At 40.6% G+C, this 21,207-nt stretch overlaps 1 pseudogene; it reads left to right on the forward strand.

Moving 5' to 3' along the window:
• Positions 1 to 13,065: 13,065 nt before the first annotated feature.
• On the forward strand, positions 13,066 to 13,618 carry LOC125223955 (ubiquitin-ribosomal protein eL40 fusion protein pseudogene; annotated as a pseudogene).
• Positions 13,619 to 21,207: the final 7,589 nt, after the last annotated feature.

A 21,207-nucleotide genomic window follows, 5' to 3' on the forward strand; every position in this document is an offset into this window, starting at 1 on the left:
AACGCAAAACACATTACTATTCATCTGGATGATATTGCGGACTATGCTAAATTGTTGAGTGGCCCGAATGGCATGCCGGTATGGTACATTGATCGACACCCCATGAGAGTCTTCAAATGGACACCGGAATTTGACCCGTTCTTCGATTCATCGATCGCTGCAGTGTGGTGCAACCTTATTGCCCTCCCAATACATCTATTTGAGCGATCAGCGCTCTATGCTATCGGAGAACTCTTCGGCAAGCCAATCCATATTGATCACGCGACGGCAACGAAATCAAGACTATCGTTTGCAAGAATGTGTATTGAAATAGACATCTCGAGGCCGCAACCGGAGGAATTTGTACTGGACATTTTGGAGAGGGAACATAAACAGAAGGTCATTTGGGATAAAATTCCTCCCTACTGCAGAGATTGCCGACATGTGGGCCATACTAGCTCTAATTGTTATGCTTTTGGGAAAAGAGAAATGCCGAAGAAACGGAACTTCAACCAACAGGGAGCCAGATACCAGCCCCCAACCTCGAAGCACCACTCAGAACAACTCAGCAAAGAACACCACAGAGGGAGTCAACCGTCGCCCCAACCCCAGCCGGCTAACCCCGTCGGAACAAAGAAAAATAAAAGTGATGAGGGATCCTCGAGAGAAACAGGGGGCCTTCCGGGAAACCAAGAAACAGGGGACTTCTAGAAACAGGGCAGGAGAAGAAGGGGGAGAAACACACATCAGCATGAGGCCAGGGGGAAGCAATCTCGAGCAGGATCAGATATCGAACCTGATGGAGGTGGACCATCGAATCTTCATCCTGCTAGAAATACCTCGTCCCTGTCCCCTCCGAGAGAGGCCAGAGGTATGCGAAATGGTAGGGGCAGTTTTTAGGGACGTGGAAGGGGTGGATACATGAGTCAGGGCTCGAGCAGTTTCTTAGACCAGTTTGGAAAGCCATCTTATTTCAAACAGCTCGAGAATGGAACCTTCGAAACAGAGGGTTCGGACGAAGAAAATCTAATGCAAGTGGATAGTAACAACTCCTCCAACAAGGTTCTCCCAACCACCTTGAGTGGTCCGGTTATAACAATCAAGGATCCTCATATCCTCCAAAATGAGGAAATGTTGGCAATAATGCAGGACGAGCAGAGGCTTTCCGCCTCCGGGGAAACATAACCTCGATATGTCACACAACTTTCTGTTTTGGAACGCTAGGGGAATTGCTAACACAAGCACCCAATGCGTCCTAAACCAGCTGATTAAACTCTACAAAATTTCTTTTGTTACTCTGATCAAACCCCTCACTAAGCCCCGACCGGACATCCTCCGGAAGCTACATTTGGACTTCAAAGGTTCGAATAAAAATGGTAAAAATTTGGATTCTGGCTAAACAAGAGTGGAAGGTGGAACCGATCTTGGATTCAGATCAGGTTCTCCACATGAAAGTCTCTACAGCCTCTATCCCAATCCCCTTCCATGTCTCCGCAATCTACGGGAAACACTCGAGAAGAAACCGATATCCGCTTTGGGATGCCTTACGGCACATCTCGGGCAGCATGGATGACACTCCCTGGATAGTAGGTGGATATTTCAATATATTCATCTCGGAACAGGAAAAGCAAGGTGGACTTGAATGCAACAGCGAGAAAGAAAGGGAAATGATGGATTTTGCGAATGCCATCACGGATTGTCAACTTTGGGACCCAGTAAGTGATGGCCCTGAGTTCACATGGGCAAGAGGAGAGACATTCGAGAGGATTGATAGAGTGTTGCTGGCTGAAGGGTGGAACTCTATCTTTCCCACTACGCGAGTCACAACCCTCCCGAGTATAATGTCAGATCACGGCCCCCTCCCGGTCAGATGCTCCACCCCCCCTCCAACTTCCAGACCCCCATTCCGTTTCCAAAACATGTGGGTGCGGCACCACCTATTCAGGCCGGAGATTGCGATAATCTGGGGGCTGGATGTTAATGCACGTGGAATGAGAAAACTTCAACTAAAGGTTGCTATGGTTAAAGGAGCTCTCAAAGTTTGGAACAAGGTAATTTTCGGTAATATTTTTGATAAGGTCAGAGAAGCAGGGGAAAGGGCCTCTCATGCACAGTCCGCTTTTGAAAATGACCCAACGCCAGAAAATAGAAGCGAGAACAACCAAAGAGGAGCTGAATATCTCCTCACACTCAAAATGGAGGAGGACTACTGGAGACAAAAAGCGGAGATCAAGTGGATTGTTGAAGGGGAAAGGAACACTAGGTACTTCCAAGGGAGGGTGAAACAGAGGAGAGTCCAAGCTAAAATCCATGAGATTTCAGAGAACAATAGACAGATCACAGGGGAGAAAACCTGCGAAGATCAGCAGCTTGCTATTTCAACCAGCTCCTCACCTCCGAGGGTTTACCGGAGGAGGATCCTTGCCTGGAAATAATTCAGCCCTTACCTCCGAACTGCGGCACCGAGAGCCTACAACAAATACCTTTAGAATCAGAGGTTAAAAAGGCGGTCTTCGACATTCCAGCTGATGGAACCCCCGGACCAGATGGATTCTCCTCTCTGTTCTTTCAAGTATGCTGGGACATCATAGGCAAAGACGTCACAGAAGCTATGCAAGAATTTTTCAGTGGAGAACCTATGCCAAGGAGCTTTACCTCCACAATGATCGTGCTTATTCCTAAAAAGGAGAGACCATTGTCATGGTCAGATTTTCGGCCGATCAGCCTTTGTAACATCACGAACAAAGTGGATTCATCAAAGGGTGACTCCTCAGTGACAATGTTCTCTTGGCTCAAGAACTCATCCATGATTTGGGAAACTGCTCCCCAACGCCGAACCTGGCCCTTAAGCTTGACATGACTAAAGCATACGATCGGGTTCAATGGAGTTTCCTACTAAAAATTCTCGACAAAATGGGCTTTCCTCCAGGATGGATTACCATGGTGGAAAGGTGTATTAATAATTGTTGGTTCTCGGTACTAATCAATGGTGTTCCCACAGGTTTCTTCAAATCATAAAGAGGACTCTGGCAAGGTGATCCCCTATCCCCAGCTCTCTTCATCCTAGCCGCAGAATATCTGTCTCGAAGTCTAGATAGGCTCATCATTGGACGCCGAGAAATGTCCTTTATTACCACTAGGCATGCCCCAGAAATCTCTCACCTCGCGTATGCAGATGATTTGATCGTATTTACACAAGCCAAAGAATCCTCCCTACGACAACTGCTGAATGTCCTACACAACTATGAAAAGATATCGGGACAGAAGATTAACTTGCAAAAAAGCCACTTCTTCGTTGATGAGAAACATGAGTCGTGGGGGCCGATGATCACTAGAGCTGGAGGCTTCCAACAAGGGAAAGTTCCTTTTATCTATCTGGGAGTTCCGGTTTTAAAGGAATAAAGAAGACCGATATGTTCTTGTTCCTTTGGAATAAAATTTCAGAGAGAATACACTCGTGGTCCCACAGATTTTTGTCTTTCGGGGGGAGGCTCACCCTAATCAAAAGTACACTTGGTGCTATCCCGCTGCATATTTTTCAAGTCCTTGAGCCAACGAAAGAGGTGATCAAAAGGTTAGAGAGTTTGCTGGCGCGATTTTTTTGGGGTTCCTGAGGTGAAGGGAGGAAGACACACTGGATTAATTGGAACCAAATCTGCCACCCATACGACGAAGGCGGTCTCGGTATTCGAAAGCTTCAAGACATGGTGGATGCCTTCTCGATGAAGTTATGGTGGAGGTTACGGGAACAAATCTCACTTTGGGCAAAATTCATGATGCTAAAATACTGCTCAAAGGTGACCCCATCCAAGGCAAGATATACGAGCAAAAACAGCCCCACTTGGAGGCGGATCCTCAAGGCAGGCTCGACAGCCCACCGTCTTATTAAATGGTCAATCGGTGACGGGGAAATAAATGCATGGGAGGACATTTGGTTTGGAGATCAGCCCCTCAGTAACCATTGTAACCCATTCGCATTGCTCCCATCGATGAAGGTGAATGAATTTTGGCTAGACAACCGATGGGATTTGGGCATGCTCCATGGTATCCTGGGACCACTTGGAGTCCCCCACGAGATAATCGAAGCAATCCAAGAAATCCCAATTGAAATAGGCAAAAAAGATATCCTGAGATGGAGTCTGACTCCACATGGTAACTTCTCAGTCACCTCAGCCTGGGATATCTGCAGAACGAGACATCCTCACACCCCGATCTTTGGCCTAATATGGAATAAATATCTGCTTCCCTCCATGTCAATATTCCTCTGGCGACTGATCGCAAATAGGATCCCAGTTGATGAAAAACTACAATGGAGGAGCATCTCTCTAGCATCGAAGTGCCGATGCTGCAGGAACCCTCAAACCGAAACAAGGCAGCATCTCTTCCTCAATGGCGAAGAAGTTAGAAAAATCTGGAAAAAATTTTCCTTATGATTCCCCAACACACCTGATCTCGATTTCGGAAGCAATGATTTCGAACGGAGGATCAAGTCGTGGCACCAGGCTTTACATCAGCCCCCCGCTGACCATGTTAGCATCATCATCCCCTGCCTTATCATGTGGTTCATGTGGATTGAAAGAAACAACCACATCCACAACAATACCCCTTTTAGTATTGTTCAGGTGGAACAAAGGGTGGTGCTACATCTACAGAACGCCACGAGGGCAGGGATCTTGACGAAGAAACAGTGGGTGGGCTGCTCTCCTTCTGCCTCGCCCCTGCTGAATATGGCCGGCCTGCAACCGATTGAGAGACCGAGACCGGTGCTTTGGAAACGACCGCAACCTTCCTGGTGCAAGCTCAACACAGATGGTACCTTCACTCCCGCTGCCGAAAAATCAGGAGGAGGTGGAATTATCAGAGACGAATATGGCGATATCATCACGGGCTTTTACCAGCCGCTGACAGCAGACTCGAGCATTGAAGCCGAACTGCTTGCTCTAGCCAAAGGCTTGGAACTGGCGATAGAAGTGTGAGGGAATATCTGGATTGAAATGGACGCTAAGATCGTGGTAGATAACATTCGGGAAGGGCACCTCGGAGCTGCAGCGCATTGTCATGTCATGGCAAGGATCAGGAATTCCCTCAGAGAACAGAATTGGAAGATCTCCCATATCCATAGGGAAGGAAATAAGGTGGCAGATAAATTAGCCGCACTTGGATGTTAAGAGCAGCTTAGTAATAATTTTAACAAGCATTCCGCTCCCCCTATAATCAAAGCTCTGGTACGCATGGATCAGCTGGGACTCCCATCATTCCGGTTTCATCCTCCATGATGCCAATTTACTCCAAATTAAGAGTACATGGGTGACTACCGCGTCCTAGAGGTGGTCCCCTTTGTACTCTTAGGTCCCCTCTCAGTTATGTAGTTTGAAAAATGTAATTTCCCGCCACTTTTAGGCTCCTTGTAATTTTCTCGCATCAAATGAACGGGTTGAGGGTCCGCCTAACCCTCCGCCAGGAAGGCGTTTCACCCAAAAAAAGAAGGGTACTCGGACCCGATGCAGTCGAGGAGATGATTGAAATTGTTCGACGAATTCGTGTGAGAATGAAGGAAGCCCAGGACAGACAAAAGTCTTACGCTGATGTCCGACGGACCGACTTACAATTTCAAGCCAGCGATAAGGTTTTTCCCAATGTATCCCCGTCGAAAGGGATAACGCATTTTGGTCTTAAAGGATAGTTGAAACCGCATTTTATCGGACCTTATGAAATTCTTGAAGAAGTAGGACCCGTAGCTTATCGATTGGCGCTACCGCCGAGCCTTGGAAACGTGCACAACGTCTTTCATGTGTCGCAGTTGCGGAAATACGTGTTTGACCCGAAGCACGTGATTCACAACGAGGAAGTTGCCATGAATCCGATTTGAGCTACGAGGAGCGACCCCAGATGATCTTGGACCGTAAGGTTCAAATCTTGAGGAACAAATCTATTGCCACCGTAAAAGTACTTTGGAGAAACCACGAATACGAGAAAGCCACGTGGGAGCTCGAGGATAAGATGATGGAACTGTACCCGGAACTCTTTCCATGAAGGTTCCAAATTTCGGGATGAAATTTCTTTTAAGAGTGATAGAATGTAACACCCCACTTTTTCGAACCCTAATTTTTGAGACATAAAATTTTTGCATTAAATGATGAGTGATTTATTGCCCGATTCTTTGTGACCTAATTGCGTTTTGGAGTTGAGTTTGAGTTCAATAGTCAAACTTGTTGATTATATGACGTGGCTATTGAATAGTCAATATTTTGGAAAATATGATGTGACCGTTGAAAGGTCAATGTGTTGTGAAGATGGAGTGGAATTAAAAATGGTGGATTTTGTGACGTAATTATGTGAATATTTTGATGCGGGGCGAAATAATATTGTGGTGAATTATTCCTAAGGGATGAGTGAGATTAAATAGGAGCATCATTATTTAATTAGAATTTTCAACCACTTCTATTTATTGGAGAGGAATTCTATTTTTCTTGGATTTAATTATTGATTGGGATAATTATCCAAATTAAATCCAAAGTCCGATTATTCCTTAATTTCTCCATAGAATTTTCAACCCCTATGCTTATTCCAAGGAGGTTTTCGAAAATCTCCGATTTATGGAAGAAGGAATTATTATATTATATTAATTGATCCCTTATTTATTCTCTTCCATGAATAAATTCAAATATCCTAGCATATCTTACCATATCTAAGGAGATCTTGCCATATCTTATTTTAATTAATATTTGAAATTGATTCCTTATGGAGGAATCAATATTAACGCCACTTTCCCTATTTATTTGGAAGGATTCTTATTTTTATTCTGCTCCGTGATATTTTATTCTACTCCGTGAAATATCCAAATTAAATCATATGCTAATAAATAGCATAAAAATTCGAACCTACCCTATTTTCTCTCAAAATTAACGCCAACTACTCCTTCCCATATCTCCTCAAATCTTTTTATTTATTTAATTATGGGATTATATCTTGCACTCTATAAATAGGAGTGAAACCCTAAACCTAAATCAAAAAAATCGACCCTCTCTCTCTCCCTCACGCCGTTTCCACTCTCCCACTCTCTCTCAATTTTTCTTCTACTTTTCTCCAATATTTCTTCATCTTTTGAGAAGAATTGAAGTTGAAACTCAAGAATCTTTGAAGAATCAAGGCTATTACTTTGTTTCTACCGTTCGTTCTATCAAGAAAATGTATTTTTATATTAATCTTTCTTCATCTAATCGATTAATCGGTGTTCTTAAACCCTCATGCATATTGATTGAGTGAAAGGGGAAACAATTGATGAATATGGGATGCATGTGGGTATGTGTGCGCGTGTGATGTGTGTTGTAAAACACTCATGCGTGACATGTTTTGATGATGGATCTGGAGTTGTGGTGCGAATAGAAAGTGTTATGATAACCATGCCTTGATTTTTGGAGTGGTAATATAAAACGAATCGATGGGAAAAAGGGAAACGCTAGGAACATGCATGATTTTGAGTAGATGATTGAGACTTACTTGTGATACACATAAATTAAAGGTGATAACTCGCGCTCTCGGTGTGATAGCAAAAGGAAGAACGTACTTGTGATCTAAGGAATCGAGGTGGGCTTTATTCACTAAACTCTTTTATTACCAAAATATTGATTATGGTGTTATCAGGGTGGATTAAAATGTTATGTCATGCCTGTGATTGTTTTGATTATGTTGTGTGTTTGGTGCCTAGTTTGTGAGTCCGCTCCATTAGGCTATAGGGCTATAAAAATGAATTCGGGTCTGAGTAGGGCCGCAATCCCTATCAGGCTAGTGTACACAGATGGGATCGGGAGCCGTCCTTGCTAGTCGGCCGGTCTCGCAGGCGAATAGTGTGGCCTATCTTTCGTCGCACTATGGAATTGTTGATTGTTGAGAAAATGGGAGGAAATGTTTGACTAGCCAGTCTATGAAATTATTTTGTTATATTAGAGGCTGCCGAGTGCGGTGAAATTCTCTGCGATGTCGCCGGCGATCAGCTGGCGGGTGATGACAGATGAGAACGCCGTGAGGTCCTCCTCCCTGGCAAGCACTCCATTCGAAAATGATGGAGTTACTGATGATGCGGAAGAGCTTGGTCTCTGCCTCTAAATTGCAGTTAAAATGGAAGCACAGTACATGTTATTAATATTTAGTGTTTTGATACTTGAAGTACGGTGTAATAACTATCTTCCTTTGGAGATACAATTTCCTCTTATCTTAAAAAAAAAAGTATCGAACTCATAATCTTAATTAACTAAAAATGTAATGATAGTTGTTGTAAGTAAGGTTTGAAAAGAAAAAAAGAAAAAAAGTAAGGTTTGAATCTGATTCCAACAAGAGGTAGTATATGCTAAGGAAATCAACTACGCTACTGGAATTGTGTAGTACTCCCTCCGTCCCATTAAGATGACTCACTTTCCTTTATGGGTTGTCCCAACCAAGATGACTCATTACCAAAAGTGGAAATATCTTTATCTCTACTTTAGTTCATCTCTCTTACTTTACTTTTTCCACTTAGCACACAAAATAAAGTTGCATAAAATATCGTGCTCCCAAGGAAGGGTTCATCTTCCTTGGGACGGAGGGAGTAACAAACTATTAACATATGGAGTATAATAAATATATACATGCTCTTCCAATTGCTAGGGAGCCATGGGACCCCACTCACATGTGTAGGTCTGTGATTGGCTGAGCCACTTCTAGCGGGACACATGTTCACGCCCACGTGGCACCTTCTAGTTCGGCGGTAACGCCCAATCGCATGGCCCGCATGCGGGTGTTGATTATGACCGTTGAATTTATATATTACATATATTTTTAAAAAATCATCAAAAAATGTGAAAAAAATCCAAAAATAATAAAATTTTCCTATTTCCCCAAAGATTACCGTTTTATCTGCTTTTTTATTTGGTCAGATTCGTAACTTTTAATTAATCCAAAATCACCTATAAATACCCCATCATCTCCCATTCTTCACATAAAAAAAAATCTCTATTTCAATCTATATTATCTTTTTTTTATATATATAGAAAACGCCCATAGTGGGCGGGGGTTTAGGCAAACCCCCAACCCGTAAATAAATCAAAATATAACGTTCCAAAACATGATCCTAGCCCAAAAGTGACTAGTATCTAAAACTAGAACATGAAGGAGAGAAATAAGTTGGAGCTCCCACAAGTCATGATGCTCCAAGATATCAATACTAAACTAGTAGCCAAATGAACAAAAGGAACAAATAAACAAAGAAGAACTATCAAACAGTCGTAATCAGTCCACATCTCTGCATCGGAAACGGAAGTTAGGATATCCCAGCTGGTCCATCCTAACAAGCGCCTTCAGGTATTGAAGCGCAGAGACAGAATCATAATATACCATAGTAGGGGTCTGAACCCCCCTACCTGCAAGAAAGTCGACAGCACGGTTTCCTTCTCTGTAGATGTGTGAGAATCGAACCTGCCGCTGAGATGTCATCCTCCGGATCAAAGCCATATGATGTCTAAGATCGGCAGAACCAGGCCGTCCAGATGTGAGTAAAGTAACCAGAGCCGCTGAATCAAGCTCTACCCAAATGTGTATAGAAAACTCCATGGCCATCTCCAAACCTCGAATGAGAGCCATAAGCTCCGCCTCAAAGCTCGAAGATGCATCCACCGGAGAACAGAAGGCCCACAGAAGTCCTCCATCAGTACCACGAACCAGTCCTCCCTCTCCCGCCTCCAAAGTTGCTGATGAGAAGGCACCATCTGTATTCAGCTTCACCCATGGGGCATCGGGGGGATGCCAAAGGACCATGAGTGATCACAGAACACGTTGTCTGGGAGAAGAAGGCATGAAATCCACCGACGTCGAGAACCCCTCCAGTGTAACGGGGTAATCTTGCCGGCCAACACGAACGTATGAAGATGATGAGTGACCATGGCAAGTCAGACTCCAACGCCTCACATCCTTCGCCCCCACCTCAATCGGCGTGGCTCTGATCTGATCGATCGTGTCGAGAGGTACGCCAAACCTGAAATATAAGTCATGCAGCATATCTCATCCCATGCATGCTCATGCCAGTATGATGCAACGGCCTGAGATTGAGGAGGATCATATCCCGGGACGCACAAACTCCGAATGGAGCTAGCTCCAAGCCAGAAGTCATCCCAAAAGCTGATCTTCCCCTCACCCAAGGACCAGCGAATATAATCATGCATGAATGACCAAATACTACGCAGACGACGCCAAGTAGGACTATCATGTGACCAACATGCAGATGTATGCAAATGACAAGGAAGGATACTGTACTTCTAGGTCATGAACTGGGCCCAGAGAGAATCCTGCGCAAGTAGCCTCCACCACAGCTTGAACCCAAAAGCCACTGCTACCTCACGAAACCGGCGGATACCCAGACCCCCCTCCGTCACAGGTAGGCAAATCTGTTTCCATGAGATCCAATGCAACTTTCTCTTCTCCCCCACTGTACCCCAAAAATATCTGGCGAGAATCTGCTCCAACTCATCAAGGAACCCAACCAACGGACTCATAACCTATAATATACGTAGCGGGATAGCTGCCAGTGTGCTCTTAATCAGAGCAAGTCTTCCCCCAAATGCGAGGTGACGATGGGACCAAGTGTGTATCCTGTCCAACATCCGTTGCCTGAGTGGCAAAAGATGATCTGCTCTCCTCGCCCCTCTAAATATCGGCACTCCCAGGTAAGTAAAGGGCATCTCTCCTCGCTGAAAGCCACCAACCTCCTCCACTATGTCAGCAAATTCCATATGCTCCTCCACCAAATAGAAATGTGTCTTTCCATTATTCACCATCTGACCGGACACAGCAATATAGTGATTCAGGCACCCCACCAGCTTCTCCATTGCCTCCCTATGAGCTCTGGTAAAGATGATTATGTCATCAGCATATGAAAGATGAGTGATTACTGGTGCCTTCTTGCGACATCTATAGACCATTTCCTTATCCCTCTCGATCAGCCTATCAAGACATCTCGAGAGGTAGTCAGCTGCGAGCACAAAAAGGGAAGGTGATAACGGGTCCCCCTGCCTCAACCCCCTAGAGGACTGAAAGAAACCTGCCGGACCACCATTTACCATGACCGAAAACCAGAAGGACGAAATACATCTGCTAATCATTCCCACCCAAGCCGGCGAGAACCCCATCTTCTCAATTATCTTCAGCAAAAAAGGCCACTGCATTCTATCATATGCCTTTGCCATATCTAGCTTTAGGGCCAGATTAGGCGACCTACCTCTACTGTTAAGCTCCTTCCCCAAGTCGTGTATCAGCTCCTAGGCAAGCAAGGCATTATCACTAAGTAACCGCCCCTTAATAAAACCACTCTGATTTGGTGCAATGACAAGGGGTAGTAAAGGTGCAAGTCTCGATGTTAAGATCTTTGTTATGATCTTATTTGTGACATTACAGAGACTTATAGGCCTGTAATCTCCCCACGTAACTGGATCCGGCTTCTTTGGTATGAGAACAATCATAGTCGCCGTGAAGCTCCGAGGCATGAAAGCTCCACTGAAAAAGTCCCCAACAGCTGCAATCACATCGCCCCCTACAATGTCCCAACAATGCTGGAAGAACAAAGAAGAAAACCCATCCGGTCTTGACACACTATCACCACTAATCCCAAAGACTGCCTCCCGAACTTCCTTTTCCTGCGGTGCCAAGCATAATGCCTCTTGGTCCACTGATTCTGGAAGGCTGTGAATAAGTGTCAAATCTGGGTGCTCAAGGTCTCCAACATCAAACGTCAAGAGCTGCTGGAAGAAGGTTGCCACAGAGTCCTTAATCACCGTCTCCTCTGTCAAGGTCTGCCCTTCTGCCTCAATACTGTGTATCCTCGACTTAACTCTCTTCTGCTTGACCCAGCCATGAAAAAACTTAGAATTCCTCTCTCCATCCGCTGCCCATCTAATGGCCGCCTTCTGCCTCCAGAACTCCTCTTCCATCTTGGTCACAATTATGAGTTCCGCTGAGGCCTTGTTCAAATTAGCCCTGTGTGTTGGCGTAGGCATGCTGTCATATAAGATCTGAGCCTGTAGAACTGCTTCCTCGGCCGCCCTTAGGTTTTGGTGGATGTTACCAAACGCCGCTCTGTTCCACACCTTAAGAAACTTCTTAACTCTGATAAGCTTGAGCTGGAGGTTCATCATGTCATTGTAACCTGTTCCTGCCTCCCAAACTCTCACAATCTCGGTCTTGAAGGTCTCATGCCTCACCCACATGTTCTGAAATTTGAAAGTCGGTCTCGTGGTTTGAACGGAGAATTGACACCGCACAAGTAAGGGATCATGGTCAGAGCTGAATCTCGCTAAGTGGGTCACTCTGGTCATCGCAAACACCGATGTCCAATGCTCCCCGATCAAGATCCTATCCAACCTCTCCCAAAGCCCTGTCCTGTACCATGTAAACATCGGCCCATCAAATCCCGGATCTATCAACTGGCAGTTTGCTATAGCATCTGCAAACTCCATCATATCTCTGTGTCTGTCTGTATCACTTCCCTGCCTCTCTTCATTAGTAAGGAAGATGTTGAAGTCTCCTCCCACTAGCCACGGTCTCCCTTCCACGGCCAGGGAGATGTCTCCAAGCTTTTCCCAGAGCTCATGTCTCGTCTCTCTCGTGTGTCTGCCATAAACAATAGAAATGTAGATCGGGAAGGGTTCATCTTCAATCTATATTATCTAACAAATGTTCACTTGCACTTGAATTCTATATGGCTAATACGAAGGAAATTTCTGTGTTGATTCAGCATGCAGAGCGAGAACAACAAAAGTATTACCAACAATATTACGACAACCTTGCCGCCACTATCCCACCAACGAGAACTTGACACTACGTCCATTGTGATCAGGAGGAAGCCGCCCAATGGCTGGTTGTAGATTATTTTCCTGAGCAACCACCGTGGGGAGAGAATACCGGTACTGCTTCCACATACACCGAGACTTATTTATGCGCATCGAAAATACATTGTTGGCCTGTGATGAGTTCTTCCAAGAACGAGTTGACACAATCAGTCGTCAGAGTCCTACGACACTAACGACTGATTGTCGTCAGAGTCCTACGACACGACACAATTTCGTGTAGTGAGCGGCGGCAAAATGCAGATCTTCGTCAAAACGCTCACCGGCAAAACCATCACGCTCGAGGTCGAATCGAGCGACACCATCGACAATGTCAAGGCCAAGATCCAGGACAAGGAAGGAATCCCACCGGATCAGCAGCGTTTGATTTTCGCCGAAAAGCAGCTTGAAGATGGCCGAACCCTCGCTGACTACAACATCCAGAAAGAATCGACTCTGCATTTGGTTCTGAGGCTGAGGGGAGGTATCATTGAGCCGTCGCTTATGGCGTTGGCCAGGAAATACAATCAAGATAAGATGATCTGCCGCAAATGCTATGCTCGTCTGCACCCTCGTGCTGTGAACTGCCGCAAGAAGAAGTGTGGACACAACAATCAGTTGAGGCCGAAGAAGAAGATCAAGTAGACTACTGGATTCGCCGTTTATCTTGTTCCAATTTGTCCCCTCTACTTTAGTTATTCACAATGAAACTAAAGAGTTTTGATGTTAGACATTGGAGCTTTATGACTCACTGCACTTCATTGATTTGCAGTTTTATATTGTTGAATGAATTTGATTTTTCATAAAAAAAAAAAAGAGTCCTACGACACTGCAAAAAGTGTACGTCCGCAAACCGGCAACTCTCTACAAGGAAAACATCAAATATATTCAACGAGTACTTATAGTTGTGGAAACCATTAGACGCAAATGGTTGAAAAGGACCATTCGTGAAGCCTTCAGTGCGGAATACCTTCAGTGACCCACCACCTACGATTACCAACATTTATTTCATCTTCACGAACAATACCATGACTTTTTCGTAATGCATGGCAGCATTGACTGCATGTATTGGCAATAGAAGAATTGCCCACGGTATGGGGGGCGTACTTAAGCGGCCACAAATTTGTGCAAGAGGCGGTCAGATGAGATAATTATAAATATAAATGAAATTTGAAGTTTAGAAATTATAAAAATGACAAACTTAGATACTCCCTACGTCCGCGAATAGGAGTCTCATTGCTTTCCGGCACGGGTTTTAAGAAATGTTAAGAAAAGTTAGTGGAATATGGGCCCCACTTATATATATTAGTTGTAAATGATATGTGAGTGGAAATAGTTGGTGGAATGTAAGACCTTTTTACCATTTATGGTAATTATGAACCGGGACTCCTATTCACGGACAAATGAAGTAACTTATTATAGATAAAGGGAATAAAATAAAAATCAATATACTCCCTCGTCCACGGAAAATAGTGTCATTTGTGGACGGTACGAGTTTTAGTGAAGAATTTGTAAAGTAAGATAGAGAAGGGAAAAAATGAGTAAAGTATGAGATGAAGTTTCTTCTATTTTTTAAATGAGAGCAGAGGCGGACATTTTGAAAACATTTTCGGTGAACGTCCAGCCGGTCTTCGTCCAACGGTCTTCCGAGGCTCTCAACCCCGTTACTTTTCCCCGGCCTTCATCAACAGTTGTGGCCCAACCCACAGACCCCGGCGGGCCACCGCCAATGGCTCCTACAAACCACACCAGGGACCAGATTGTACGAGAGGGTCCGGAGCTGACCGACCATCAAATGGTATTCAGGGCGCAACAAAACAACCCCACACCGGAGGAACCAATCCAAAGAGTAAAAGCCAGAAACGTGAATCCACGTCTAAGGACAAGGAAGTGCACTCCAGCGCCGCCAACCAAAGGTTCTGGTAGAAAACGCTACATATTATCGCCAGAGTCGGAGGATAAACAAACGCGGAAGAAGATAGATTTCGGGATGTCGACGGAGGGGATGGGAGTGGCCCCAAAGTGTAAGAAGGGATCGGAGAAGCTACTGTGCTCTGCTGAAAAAGGCCCAGGTGGCTTTAGCAACCCCAGTGAAGTTGAGATGGATTTGCCTAACTCCAATTTGCAACGAGATGGGGATAAACCCAACCCCCCGCCGGAAAAGTTATCGGATTCTCAATCCTCTAGCAAGAATCTGACCGTTGAAAGGACTGGTACGGATTGGGGAACTCCTATGGTTGACAGCCAAGAGGCCTTACAAGACAAAAGAGATTCTGCAGCAGGTTTGGTCAACATTCCGGAAATAGGATACGTTCCAAACCTCGTTGAGGAAAGTCAGTTGGTCCTCTTCCAATCTAAGGAGTCACGTGAGAAACCAGAGGGAGAGTCTCAGAACAAGCCAAAAGGAGATTCCTTTTTGCATCTAGCTGCTGCCGACATGGTGGAGCTACTAGACTGCTCGACGGCGCAGCCCCTACTTACCTGCAACCAAAAGGTAATGAACATTTCTACCACCTCACAGATTGGATTTGAAACTGAAAATACTAATGGGAGCAATAATAGAGTGTGGAATGTACCTGCCTTCAATGACACGACAAATGCACTGTTAGAACATTTTCCCCCTCTGGAAAGAGGGCGAACGAGGAAGCTCTGCAACAATTTTGAAACAGGATCGACCTCTAAGCCCGCACCTCCTTGGGCTCGGAAGAAACAAATAGAGGACATCTCCCCTGTTCTGACGTCAAGGCCGGGCGGAGAAGGCGGTCCATCCCTCCCCTGTTCTTAATCTTCGTTGCCTAATGATCGTCCACCCACGAGACCTGCGAATGCCCAGTCAAAGGAACAGCATAAAACCATGGCAGACATGGTGAGGGAGAAAGCAAATGCAAACGGTCCCCAACCATTTGAACCGGAAAAGATTGACAACATCGGATACGCAAGCCTCTATGACGGAATCCCATCTATTTACTTCTCGGGGGCAGAAACGAAGAAGCTAGCAGATTTGACTCATTTTGCGAAACACCGATTTGTCTCAAGCTCTATTTCAGGTAAGTAGAGTTTTTCACCAAGACTTGTCCTTAGGCTATCTACTGAAAGGCGAGGTCTTGATAAATATTTGTTTCTTAATCAATGTAGGTTAGCATTGAGCATACGATATTGATTATGCATTACTTTGACTTATCAAATGGTGCGGGTTATTCGTAACCCAATGATCCTGATATATTGGGTAGTGGTGATTAATATCTAGCGGTGCTAGGATTGCTATTATATTGAATCGTGCGCGAGGTGAGTCTCGTTTGATAATGTCCTCAAGAGTAGCGCGAAACAAGGTTTTATTATCGGAACCTAGCTAGTTGGAGTTTGATTACTCTATGAATAATAAATAAGCGTTTCATGCTAAGTCCACTCTTGGAATTAATAAGAAGTTAATTAATTAAGTTCATAGCAGACATTAATTAATTAGGGACATTTTTATCTTAAGCGCGGGAAATGAAAGTTAAAACGGAAACCCGGATTACTTATAATTTCGGATTTGGATGGGGAGAGTTCAATATTACTTCTGTAGTGGCTGCTCGTAATATTTCAATTATAGCTTATATTAAATTGTGGGTTCAATTTAATTAGTAAAAAGCAAATTGGATGAGCTCATATCCAAAACCTTCCATAGATCCCTGTCTGGGACCAAAAGGAACTTAATATAAATAGGAGAACAAAGGAGACAGAAATCATAATTTTATATACTATAATTTTCGTCCCCCTCTGTCTAAGAGGAGCTCGAAATTTCTCCTATTCCAAAAAGGATTTCTTCTGCCTTCTTTTTTTAAGTCCTAGTATTCTGGTGAGATCAGCCCACACTGATATCGAAGTACAGTTCGGGAACCAGAGAGAAGATCTGTGGTCTAGTATTCAAAGCGTCACGTGGAGAAGCTGCTAGCCATCTTCAATTCTTTGGAGAATTAATTAGTTATTATTTCTGCTCCGTAGAAAAGCATGTTTTAGGTTTCAATACTCTTAAAGCATGATTAATTCAAGTTATGAGCATGATACATGTGAGAATTACGCGAATAGATTTTGTCTAAATAATCTGCTAAATAGATCTTATTATTATGTGATTTATTTGTGCGATTAATAATTGTTAAATTATGTTAATCCGTCGCAACGCTTCCGCTGCCAGTTCCTTCATATCGTACATTACTTTCCGACTCGCGAATTTGTGGATGCTATTTTATAGCCCTATGGATAAGGTAATCCTTGGAGAGATGTTAATGTATGAAAATGGTATTTTAATGTACGAGTCTCACACATTAATGTACGTACGTGACTGAATAATGTATACATTATCATGGGTATATCATACATTACTTTCCGACACTAGAATTTGTGGATGCTATACTATAGCCCTATGGATAAGGTAATCCTTGGAGAGATGTTAATGTATGCATATGACTGAATAATGTACTAATAGAACATAATGTACAAATATAACTACATCATGTAGCGAAGTCGTGTACAATTATGCTTTATCATTTTTACACTTTTCGATTATTTTATTAATTTTTAAAATTCCAAGTGGCTTCCATATCAACCATCAGATCACACCTAATCAATGGATGAAATTAGTTTTCCTTTTTAATAGTTTTTTGTTCATTAATCTGAATACATCCCTATAGAAATATATTTTCTCTTTCATTTAATACATAAAATATTATTTCTTAAAATCTCATGTCACTAAGTGTCTACCTTGAAACATAGAGAGTATATTATAAACATAGCAAGGGCTTAAGCCCCTTTACCATATAGCCTTGTATCCGTCAATTATCACAAATCATGATTTTCTATAGTGAATAGTAAAAATATCGAATCAAATACAATTTAATGGAGATGTTAATTACAAATATTGAAATGCACAATATAATTTATAAAAAAAATTGTTGTCTACAAGAAACTAAACCAATACAGTAAAAGAAAAGATCTAAATTAAAACTATTAAAAAAATATTTTATGAGAAAATTAATAGAGAATATAAGAAAACGTCAACATACATGTATTTATATGCAAACAATTAGAAAAATTATCTCTTTACATTTCATATGGTAATACTCTCTTTGTCGCATATTAGGAGTCGCTTTGAAAGTAAGAGAGAGAATAATATAGACAAGATTATATAGAGAAGACTATATATTATCACTTCTCTATATTATTCTCTCCCTTACTTTACTAATTCTTCATTTTAACTATTTATTATAATTTTTATAAAAAGAGTGCAAAAAAGTCAAAGCGACTCCTAATGGAGTATATATTATATGTAGTTCATATCAGTTTTCAATTTGAACTGTCCGTCCTATAAAAATAATTTGAACTGTCCGTCCTATAAATTAGGATAACTTTTGAAAAATGGAATGCATATATTTTCATGGGATGAACGAAAATGAAAAGTGCATATATTTTTATGAGATGGAGGAAATATAAACAGAGGTCTCATATTCCATTATTTTTTCACTAACATTCCCTTATAGTATTAGTAATATTACTTAATTACTTAATAATCTAATGATGTGCGGCAACTACAAAAATAATTTGCACCCATCTTTTTATTACATTGATAACATATCAATAAATCACATAAAAATTAATTTATGTGCAGCTCTATCAAAAACATCAAATAATTAAGAATTGTTTGCCTTTAAATAAGAATTTTCAATATTTTCTAATTTTTTTCCTGAAGTTGTATTTTTAAATTTAAATACATGAACTTTTAGTTTTTCTAATTTTTCTCCGAAAATTTTTTATGTGTACGTTGGAAGTACCAACGTGGCATAAAGTTGCGGGTATTTAAGCTGAAAAATATACGATTTTTTGAGGTTTTCTAAAATTTCATCCGAACTTTGAAATTTTTTTTACAATTTTCCCATACTTCGGAATTTTTTTATTTATTTTCTAACTATGGATTTTTTCTAAATCATGATCATGTTCTAATACTTCAAAATTCAGGCATGAATATTAATTTATATTTTATTAAAATTTATGGAGAGTAAATTTCTTTGAACAATATTCTCATTGCCATTTTTAAAATCACATAATTTAAATAAAAATAACATATAAAAATAAAATATAAGTATATGAAAAATTTTCGTAATCATTTAAATCACGAAAATAAAGCATTAGTATATAAAAATAAAACAATCATCATTCTAACCAAATGCATTTTGAAACAAAAACAAAATCACAAATATCTTAATTAACAACAATTTGGTAAGTTCAAGGCATTATATAATTCAATTATATAATTTAAAATTTTTATTTTCTAAAACAACTAAATTTTACTCCATTTTTAAAAAAAAATGGAATATTGGTCTCTAAAACCATGAACTTTGTCAAATTTTGGTATTTCCCACGAATTTTAAAATTGGTCTAAAATATCACAAACTTTACATTTTATTTGTTATCTCCAATGGCAGGTCAATCATTATATCCAACCCACGTCGATGCATTTTGTATCCTACTTGGGACTACTAAATCAACGTGATTTTCTACGTAGCTTTCTACATACTTGTCACGAACTTACAAAGTAAACTAAAATATCATAAATATTTCATGATTGCCAACGTATAATAAGATTTTTGCCAAGTATATCTTATATGCGTTGTAATGGGAAATAACATACAAAATGTAAAATTTGTGATATTTTAGACTAATTTTAAAGTTCCTGAGAAATACCGAAATTCGACTAAAATTCATGATTTTAGGGACCAATATCCCAGAAAAAATAGTAATACTATTAGTACTATCATTTGATTGAAATTATTCATTAAAAAAAAAATAGAAAATCAAATTGGTCATATATTTAAATTATAGAAGGAAAGTTTGGGGAAAAATTAGAAAATTTTGAAAGTTCATGTTTGTACAAGGTAATAATATGTTACATTATTAATTTGCCACATTTCGCCGCGTAGATGGTAGATTTGACTGAAATTTTTGACTGAACTTTTTATGGGAAAAGAATTAGAAAAATTCAAACTTCATGTATTTACACTAAAATAATAAAAGATCAAAATAAATTAGAAAAATCTGAAAGTTATATTTACAGGAAAATAAATCCATGTGCAGCTCTATTAACAAATGATATAAAAAATAAGATATGTGCACCTCTAACAAAAATTCAAATATTTAAATGAATAAAAACATCAGATAATTAAATGAAATAAAAATATATAAAATATAATAGTATTAATATATTTTGCATCTAAATAAATAATAATTTACGAAGGTATTTACTAGAATTATTGTTTTAGTTTCAAAACATTAGCGGCTGAATAGTAGTGGACATTCGCTGCTACTACTACTGACGGATACAAATCCCCTACTAAATATGTTCATATTTATAATTTCAATTTTTATATTAAAGAAATAATTAATAATAGCGAATATGTCAGCTACTATTTACTAGCGGATACAAATCCGTCGCTATATTTATTTAATTTTATAATTTACATTTTTTAATCAAGAAATAATTATTAGTATTGGATGTTTCTCTGCTAATTACTAGCGGAAAACAATCCGTTACTAACTCCGCCGCAGTTGATGGCACGCTTTTATGCTGCCAAAAATTATTGAAATTCCGCTACTAATTCCCCTACTAAACTTTGCAACGGACATTCTGTTACTGATCCGCTTGTAATAGTATCAGATTTTTATCCTCACTATTCTTCGAAATTTTTGTAGTGTAAAAACCTATATGTTAGTAGAGTCAACTACAGTGACTACTACAATTGAATATCAAAGAAGAATACGACCGTAATTTAAAGAAAATGGAAGTGTAAGCTCCTCAAATTTTGATTTCAACAACTCTTATTATTTGTCAACATAAAAACTCATATTATAATAGTTTATTGACAGAGTCAGACCACCAGAAATAAATATAATTCCAAGTTATAAGAATAGTATAAATTGCAGATTTAACAAAACTCATACGTTAAATCTTAAGATTTGTCTTTAAAAATAAATATTTATTTTACCAATATGTATATTTCAGAACTAATCTGAAACGGAGTCTTGGAGATAACAGCTTCCTCAATTCAATAAAAATAAAACACTCTTTCTTGTATCTGTTTCAAAAAAATATCTCATTCAATTTATGAAAAATTATTCTCTCAAACTAATAACTTATAGACATCAATTTATTTACAACTTATAGTACTAGGGCTCACAATTAACCATTAACAATAATATGAATTCTACTCTCCACTACACTATTTTAACTTTCAGTCACCTTATATCTTTTACTTACCAATTATGCATTAATTTTCATGCCGTCCCATATATCCTTATTTTTTTGGGACGAATAATAATAATAATAATAATAATAATAATAATAATAATA

The sequence above is a fragment of the Salvia hispanica genome, chromosome 1, assembly GCF_029641045.1.
Source record: "Salvia hispanica isolate PSC_SH4W2 chromosome 1, Shi_PSC_v1, whole genome shotgun sequence".
Classification (NCBI taxonomy): Eukaryota; Viridiplantae; Streptophyta; class Magnoliopsida; order Lamiales; family Lamiaceae; genus Salvia; species Salvia hispanica.